This window comes from Mytilus galloprovincialis, chromosome 7 (assembly GCF_965363235.1).
Source record: "Mytilus galloprovincialis chromosome 7, xbMytGall1.hap1.1, whole genome shotgun sequence".
NCBI lineage: Eukaryota > Metazoa > Mollusca > Bivalvia > Mytilida > Mytilidae > Mytilus > Mytilus galloprovincialis.
The window spans coordinates 60,993,623-61,003,788 of record NC_134844.1 but is presented as its reverse complement, the minus strand read 5'-3'; the positions used below and the strand labels follow the sequence as shown (position 1 = coordinate 61,003,788).

The 10,166-nt window shown below is 32.6% G+C and overlaps 1 long non-coding RNA gene across 1 annotated transcript; it reads right to left on the bottom strand.

The window, feature by feature from the left end:
- Positions 1-6,690: 6,690 nt before the first annotated feature.
- On the bottom strand, positions 6,691-9,865 carry LOC143081843 (uncharacterized). The gene is made up of 2 exons (XR_012980117.1): positions 9,125-9,865; positions 6,691-7,193 (listed from the first exon to the last, which is right to left on the bottom strand). It is a non-coding gene; the product is annotated as an uncharacterized LOC143081843 (long non-coding RNA).
- Positions 9,866-10,166: the final 301 nt, after the last annotated feature.

Below are 10,166 nucleotides of genomic sequence, written 5' to 3'. Positions count from 1 at the left end.
CCACTAGCTATAGTCGTGAACTTATTGTTTTCTAGCGAGACGTTGAATTATTGAGTATGATAGTATTAATAATAAAGATTAAAATATGGTAATTGTTTTAAAGCCGAACTTTGTTGAATTGTGCCGCAATGTCATTTGGAGGCTATGAAAATATCCCTCATTTAATCGGCATCAGAAGCAATAAAATCAGTAAACCTCAAATACTTTTTTAATGTTTGATTAATTGTAAGTGAATCTTAACATAAAATTGAATATGGAAATGGGGAATGTTTCAAAGTGACAACAATCCGACCAAAGAGCAGACAACAGCCGAAGGCCTCCAATGTGTCTCAAATGCAGCAAGAATCTACCGCACCCGGAAGCGTACTTCAGAAAGATGACGTTGGTACTCATTCTGAATATGTTATGATTACGAATTCGATACAAAAAAAAATTAAATGAATACTGGAGCTTACTACGAAGAACGCAAAGTTGATATCCGTATATTTTTTTTCATGTTTCGGTATCAAGGGTATGTCCTGTCAATAGATAACTTTAAAAGTTATGTTCTAATTCGCCAAGCTGAACCGAACATAAATTATTTAGTCAATAAAACTCAACACATGTATACAATATATAGGAGTGAGCTCTCCTTGTGAGTAGCACACTTTCATACTTTTTTCTTTTCAAACATCAAAACCAATTCATATATTCCTATTTCAATATTCAAATTTTCATCTGCATCTAATAACTTATCCAAGAAAATCAGTTTCCTCAATACAACAAAGTCCGTATCGGGCCTCCATCCAATTAAAAACCAAAATCAACAACAATCTACAAAACACAATAAATACATTATTATTTCAATTTATCTTGTCACATCATTAAACTGTCTAACTCAAATCTATCAAATGGGTGGGGTGGTGTAGGGGATATGTATAACGAAAAGGAAGTACGCTACTCGGAAAGGCAGAACGTCGAATAACTGGTTATAAAAATATCTATTATTAGTAGACATGTTACGAAAAGGTATATTCACGACGCTGAGGTTGACAAATTACATTTTCAATGTGGGGACTGTATCAAGACACAAAATATATTACCTGTATACATTGAATATAATTTAAAAACTGCATTAATTCTTTAGAGGCAATTCGTATGGAACGAATATTCAATGACATTTGTACCATAAGAAATATAGGAAATTGATATTAATAAATTCCATAATATTTTTTAAGAAACTATTATGCAAAAAAATGGTGGGGGAGGGGCACGGTCATGTAAATGCAGCAGTAGATGTGGGGGAGGGGGGACGGAGTGTGTGAATTCTTCGGCTAGTCCTTAATAGACCTTACAAATAATCAAAGTATTATAATCCGTTTTATACCTACTCGTGTAACGGTTATTTTTATATACACTGTAGTTATGAAAAGCAAACAAAGGAGTGTATGTACTATTTTGATCCAGTTGTTTGCCACCTAAATTTTATATCTAACGGGGTATGTTTTAAAACACCTAAAATACGATTTTTATGCAATTTCAACTTGAAACTTGTTGCATAATAGTTTTAGAAAATTTACTCCGGTCATATAGCGGCGAAGGCAAGTATTTTCTTCCTTTATTTCCTTCCAACTGTGTATTAATTTAAACATTTTCAGCTCAATTTGAATTTTCTTTATAAGGGGTTTGTGATTGATTGATTATTTGTTGCTTAACGTACAGTGGCAAATATTTCATGCACGTTCAGAACGATAAGAGGTTTGTGTAAGATATGACTCACTACTCATCGGTTGAACATCCCTGAGGAGTTTCAAAATCATTGCATAATGACTTTGCATTTACACCTTAAATCCACCTTTTGCGGACATTGCATTCATACATAGGTGATTGTGGACAACAGAAATCATATTAGATTTATTCGAAGTGGTTTCATATTTAGGACACCAAAATGATGCCCAACAGCATAATCTATTGCCTTTAATTGGACCAGGTTTGGAGTTCGATTTCCCCCAGAATTTTGTCATATTATCAGGAAAAACATTATCCATGTCAATCGCCCCTCTTTATCCGCTACAGGCGCCATCAACTTAGAGCTAAACCACGAGCAGAAAGAAGAAAATATTAAAAAAAAATGCGTATATCAGAGTATCGGGTATATGTCGAACACGCTACAAGGCACCTATAAACATTCAAAGTCATTGGAAGCTTATGGAGACACCAGACTGACGAATCAATCGGACTGTAGAGCTTTGTGCGGGATTAGTGGAGCGACAGGTTGAACTTTGTTAGGAACTGTAATACAACAAATAAAACTGACTAAGGCCGTGTTCACACCAAACTCCATGTACAGTAAACTTGTTTACAATTAGTTTAATGTACTGGACATTGGTTTCACATTAAATTTGTTCACATCTATACACATTGTTTAATTACCTGTACATAAGATTCGTTCACACTTGTAAACTCTATGTCATTTAAATGTTCATTACGTATAGTATCGAATGAAACAAGTTTTCGGACAACTTTTCTAGCAGTAAGGGAACGACCATTTGACTCTGAATAGGGGGATGGAAATATTCCAAACACCAATTGGATAAAGAAAACAATTCTGGTTCTATAGATGATAAAAAATATTCTGAATCAAGTGTTTCCCCATACATTATAGTGTTAAATGTTGGAAGAAAAAAAATTGATTACCAGCATAAAAAAAAAACAAAAAAAAAACAAAAAAACCCGTAAAACGTTTATGCGGAAAAAATTCTGACTCAGATAAATAAAAAAAATACCCCCCTTTTTTTGAAGTTAAGTGGTTGCTTCTTTATGGAAGCCATTTTGCTGATTTGCAGTGGTTTAAAGATACTAAAGATGTCTCGATTAAGCATTAGAAAACGTAGGCTGCAACAGCGTGCTTACAGACGAAGAAGAAGGATTGATATATTAGGGATCACTATATTTCTATCTTTTCTGTTTGTTCAAATGGTACTTTTCTCCAAGAAGTATTTGGCAAAAAAGGGGGGGGGGGGTAATGTTTTTTTCTTTTTTACTTTTTAAGTGTAATTTCACGGATCCGAGATACTGCACAAACAATACATTTACCTCACACTTTTTTAGTAATGCATTTATGAGTGAATCGTTGTTTGACTAAAGACCAGTGGCAAATATTTCTGTGTAAGTCAAGTTTATTCGGAAATACCTTAATTTTCAAATGAATTATGTGTTCGGCAATGATGCTGCTTTGAGTCTTGATAAGGGCTTAATAAAGCTACGTTAAGTTTTATTTCTAAACAAAACAAATAAATATATCAAGTTTAGACAAATATTTCTGTAAAGAACTTTTATTATAATAATTGCTATAAATATCAATTTTATTCAAAAATCGTTTCTTCTTTAAATATGCACAGTGAAACTAATGTTTTAAATGCCTAGTTTTATGTACACTGAATCTACACAAGGCCTACATCGAGTATCGACTGCATGTAGACAAAACATGATTTACACTACATGTAAACATTGAGTTTTATCAATGGAACGTAATTTTGTTTAGTTTACGTGTGAGTTACACTTACACAACACCGAGTTTATGTCAATGGGAACACGGCCTAATATCTAACCAGCTTACTATGTTTATGTTATCAATCTAGAATCGAATGAACTTGTATAACTCTCAGCCCTCCCTTTTCTAGCCCGCTCATTCCTCCACGCGTACACCTTTCATGTCACGAACGCTGGACAGTGGCGGATCAATGGGAGGGGGTCCGGGGTTTGAACCCCTCTTTTTTGGACGATCAATGCATTTGAATGGGGACATATTGTTTGAATCCCCCTTTTTTAAATGGCTGGATCCGCCCCTGCCAGCAATGATAACACAAAAGAAATTTTCATATAGGATCTTACATAATGAGACTCTAGATAAATGTAATTTGAAGTAACCAAGACGTGTAGAATTTAAATTTTACCTGTTTAAATCTATAATCAATGTTTTGACAACGTCCCCAAATTTAAAGTCTATTTTGTCAACCTCAGCGTCGAGAATATATCTTTTCGTAACATGTCTATTAAGATTCTGCACGAGAATCACGATCCTACCCTCATACAAACGGGTAGGATACCTGCATTACGACTTACAATAGCCAATCAAATCATACAATAACAAATCAGGTATGCAACCATGTGCTCATCAACACGTGTTGCACAGAAACAAACATAGACATGTGCTTCCGATACTATTAATGAATATATTGGTAACAGTGTCAACAGATAGGTTAAGTATGCCTCATATCTGCACCTAGAAATTGACATTGCGGTTTTGTTGAAAACAAAAACTTAACGACAAAAGACACAAGATCAGCTTTCCAATTGTGAACTTTCTATTTATATGTAGCAAAATTGTAGAAGCGACTGAATATGGAGTAAATATCTGCCTGTTGATACGATTTTTCATAACTTGAATTTCATATTATGATTTACCTGGTAGAGGATTGATTGTTTGTCTTTTCGTCGTGTTTTTTTTTTTTTTTTTATTCGCAATTGACCTTGTCAGTTTGATTTATGAATTCGCATATCTCTTCAGTACAATGTATCTTAAGTCTTTTTGTCATTATTGAGTGCTGTTGTTAATAGATCTAAAAAGTATAATGATACGTTAATGATATTTTAATCATAATAGTAATATGTTTATAATGAGTGAGATATAAATTTATATGAACTTTTATATTACTATTTAAATTAAATAACAAGATAAAGCAAGCGGTATCCAATTTGTATGCCTTTTTAAACATCTTTCGTGTGGTAAACGTTCACTTTCTATCAAAAGAAACGTCCACGTTTCGTTCATTAAATCATTTGTACATATCAATATGACTCATATGTCCGTTTCCGATTTTAAACTTTAACATTCGATGTTTCGAACAGTTATATATATACAATTCAGGGTATGACAAAAATTAAATAAAAGAAGATTTTCAGGTTAAGAGTATGAGAGTTTGTTATACTATTGAAAACGATCAGATGTGTTCTTTTCCATTAGAAAATGTTCATTGATTGACCTTTAAAAAATCATAAATGATATATAAAAGCCAATGGAAGCTTAAGCATGTTGCAATATTGTTTCAAGAAGTTTTGAACACATTTTTCGAAAGAAAAGTAAAATCACAAAAACACTGAACTCGGAGGAAAATTCAATAACGGAAAGTCTCTCAGCATATAAGCAAAAATCAAAAGCTCAAACACATCAAACGAATTAACAGCAACTGACATATTCCTGACTTGGCATATGCGTTCTCTTTCGTAGCAAATGGTGGATTAAACCTGGTATTAAAGCTATCCTTTTATATTGACAACGATATGTGTACAAAACAAACAGACATAATTAGGTAAAATGTCGAAAATAGGGGCACAGCAGTTAACATTGCGTTATCATCTCAATTCCTATAAAATCGAACAAAATATATTAACAAACATATACCATGGCAAAATTTACAATGACGAGGTGTATTAGTACAGAACCACGTCATATGTAAGACAGTAACACAAAAAGGCATAAAGACAAATCTCATTAGCAAAAATGAAAGACAGGAATACAGAAATTATCTGGAACAATAACACAATGACGGTATGCATAAGTACAAGCCACGTCATATATCACAAAGAAACACAAAAAGGCATATATACACAAAAGCATTTTGGCAAAAATGAAAGACAGGAATACAAAAATTATCATAGAACAATAACACAATAACAGGATGTATAAGTAACGAGCCACGTTAAATAGCTTAGGTATCATAAAAACATATTTAACAGTAAAAGTAATATTCATAAAAACAAATAAAGTAAAAAGAAAATATAACACGTTATTAAGATGGTGAACAACGTCAGTACCAAAAATCTATACCTCAAATCCATCGTGTATTATTTTTGAAGTTGATACTGAATATTTTCAACAAGGTCTTAGTACCTTACGATGAACTTTTTAGAAAAAGGACGAGACGTTCCATCAACTTTCTGATCAGACACCGGTGACGTTTTACAAAGTATGAGTAGCTGCTGCATACTCTTGAATATCGAATAAGTTGGGAAATGTATATCCCATATGCATGTGAAGTTGGTATATTGCTACTAAGCTGGGGGAAATTGATAATTTCAAAATCAAAATCGTCTCGTTTGTCATAAATTCTATTACTGAGATGACCATTTATTTCAAATTCGAGGTATCAGTCTAAACATGAGGCGGAGGAAGCCGTGTTTGTTTTTTTATTTTTTTATTTCTAGTTCTGGGGATATTTTAATGGAATTCAATCAGAAAAGTTTAGATTGTTAAGGGAAAGAACATTATCAATATATCTGAATGTGAAATTTAAATGACCTGACTTCTTTAATCTCCTGTTTTTAACAAGTGTCTGAAGAAACTTCAATTAATGACGAAGTCCGCAAGGAGAGGTGCACAATTCGTTCCCATAGGAATGCCGCCAACTTGAAAAAAGTCTACCTCCAAATTCAACATATATGTTGTCAATAAGAAACTCAAGCATACTGAAATATCTTTTCCTATCACTCTCTGTGCAGTGTGATACGAATACTATCTCTTTATGTGAAAACACAACCATGAGGGAATGTATGATTCATTAAAACTTACTTATTCCATGTGTATTGTCATGTTCATTTTTTAAAGGGCCTATAACAATGCCTTATCGTTGAATATATTTGAACGACAAATTTACCGATTTATTTTATTTTCCAAATCAGTTATAAGAATAATACACAACATTATTCTTTTTAAGTATTTTAAGTTCTATTATTTTAATAATATATTTGTTGGAAATTAATGTGGACGCAAAGCTACCGAATTTGTACAATTGAGATTCCAGATTCTCTATTCCCATATACAAGCTGACCTGTACTACCGGAATATATTTCAATGGTATCATTGACTTTTAGTTCAACAACAGAAATGAAAGTCATTGTTTCATAGAAATCACCGAGTGATGCAAATGCATCACCAATATACGCTTTGTTTTTGCGAACTGTGAAAGAACAATGATTTGCATTTGATGCTATATATGCAGCGATTTGATACATGCCACCCCTTTCACATGTAAAAGCCCCGGTAGAATTAAAAGAGTCAACGTCTCGAACACCACTTGAAATGATAATGTCATGGAATAGTATTGTTTGTTGGTCTGCATAAGTTCCTCTTGTTGCCCCTGCTACAAGAATAACTGAAATATAACAATAACTTGAAGATAACACCTAAATACGGTTACATTATTGTGATTTTTTAATGTCAACAAATAATTTTAGTTTTTTTTTAATTACCTAAAGGAAAACTTTGAAAAGAAACTAAACTATACTATTCGTGTCTTAGGAGAACATGGCGATTTTAGACGGTTTTATTTTGCTGTGCTTTGTGGATTTCAGTTATACGTCCATCCGTTACTCATGCTTGTGGTTTATTGTAACCAACGTCAAAATCTGGAACCGAAATGCTGGACAGCTGGCAGTACAAAGTCGCAAAAGTTATAACAGACTCTAAAACAAGAATTTTCAAAATGCGCTTTGTTATCGGATTTAGGATTGGATCTTTAACAAATTATATTGGCCGTCAGAGGATCACATATTTTGCTAGGTTAGACTCTCTACCTAATACACGATGTTGCAAAACGATTTTTACTGAACTTAAGTTTTAAAAAGAATAATATTTTATTCATATAGATGGCATAACCCATTCCACTGGACTAGACCATAATATACATGGAAACGTTGATATAACAACTTTTTAATAAGTTTTTTGTTATTGATGCATGTATTAAGCTGAAGTCCTAAATTCTAGAAAAAGCGAAGCCTCGGTGATTACCGTTTATTTTATGTCGCACAAGCACGTCAATCATATTTATCAAATTTAGATAATTTTTGGGCCTCTCGTCTAAAATTTCTGGCTATAAAGAACTGTGTTCCATTGAATGATGTTTTATTCCGCATGAAATTGGAAGATAACAATGCATGTCAAACATGTTGTATTGAAGAATCCATTTTACATGTATTGTTGGAATGCCTGGCATATATTGATATTCGATAGCGTTTCCTTTCTGATTTACACGATTTCCTTCTTAAAGGTTGATGAAATGGGCAAACAATACCTGACCTCACTCATTAAAGCTTGCAATAATGTGTTGATTGTTAATGGCTAAATTATTCTAAATGTACAAAATTTATGTGAATATGTATTATTAGATAAAGTCTATTTTTATGTGTAATCTTTAAAAAATATGAAGGATGTAGCAACGTAATTTACGGTGTCTTTTATTCACTTTTATAAATGTTCACTGTCAAATGTTGAATTTTCAAAAAGAATACTGTTACGAATATATTGTCATTTTTGATGTTTGATAGTGATGTTTTTATGTATGTACACTATATTTATTGTAATTATGTATAGTTTGTATGACGCAAACACTACATTCCCTGTTGATGTTTGCCCCAATGTAAAGCGGAAGTGTTCTCAATAAATATATTTATCGATATTTTGCGCATTTTTCCTTTGAATTTTTTTTGGGGGATAATTTTTCATATCATGCCTCTCGCTTGAGATGGAAAATCATCGCTAAAAACTAAAGACGCACGTGGCGAATGAAATGGACATGAAATTTACAACCACGTCATAGTTACAATAGCGATAAACAGATTATCACTGGATATCTCAACTCGATTACTTTTCTCGCTTTCGCCGTACCGGCTCAAGCGAGAAAACCAATCTCGTTGAGATGATCAACGATAATCTATAAATACATTAATTAAACCGTTAATTTTCGTGACTGAATTGTTTTACGTTTGTGATTTTGTAATCTTTTATATCCGACTACTAGTATTCCGTATATACTTTGGTCATTGTCGAAGGCCATATTTTAACCTATAGTTGTTAATTTCTGTGTCATTTGGTCTCTTGTGACGAATTGTCTCATTGGCAATCACATCACATATTTTTATATGAATCACTAAATATTCAGAGAATCAATACATGTACTTAAATTATTCTCTTTAATGAATTCTTGAACTTTATAAGCAATTATGATTCTATTTTTGGATTCTTATACAGAGGTGTAGTTTGTGATTGGTTTTATTATATAAAATAAATATGTCAGAATTAACATACCCCTGTTAGCCAACTCCATCAAATGATTATTCAAATTTTGTTCTGTTAAATCTGCTTTGTTATAAAGAGCTATAACATCTTGCTTTCTTGCATTAGCGTCGTTGATCACTTCGTTCATTCTATGATTTGTCATTTTAATTTCTAGTTCATTACGGTCAGTTTTATTAAAAATGTCGGAAATATTTCGTAAATCTGTAACAGACTTTAGATTTTTTAACATCACAATCTCCTTGTTTATTTGGTTAGCTTTTGTGTCAACGTTGGTCAAGTTTTGTACAACCAGCATATATTCGTTCTTCATGATTTCAAAGTTTCCTATCACAGTTTCTAGTTCGCGTTGCAGTTTCTCAGTTTTGTTTTCGCATTCTAGGAGTCGATTATAGACCGATCCACTTTCATTTTGATTTTGGTATCTCGTTACTTCCTGTTGCAGTGTTAACAAAGCTTGACTAATTTGTGTTATAACCTGATCTTGCTTTCTTTGTGACCGTCTTTGTTCCATCAGCAAGTCCATAAGAATATCAAAATGTTTATCGGTAAGGGCTTGATCTTTTGTTGGCGATATTTGAGTGACAGTATCCAACAAAAAACCTTGGCAATTAATTGAAAACAGCAAGAGAAATACGAATACGAAATCCATCTCGGGCTCTTTCAACACGAGTAATGCAGATTTGAACTTCCTTTTTATACGATTTAATAGATTGTGTTTTAGTAAGTTACTGATAAGAATACCTTGTCTAGTGTTAAACTTAGTGACAGATATATGTAGTGAATAAAAGAGATAAATTAAATGTTATGATTCAGATATATATAATCATAGTTCAGAACTGACATTGATGTTAATATTTTTAGCCTTACACCTGGACAGATAAACAATTTTATTGAATTGCAAAAAATAAGGAAACAGCTCTTTGCTTTATGGATTTTTTTTGGTTACTTTACATTAACTAGAGGCTCTAAAGAGCCTGTGTCGCTCACCTGGGTCTATATGCATTTAAAACAAAGGACACAGATGGATTCATGACAAAATTGGTGATGTGTT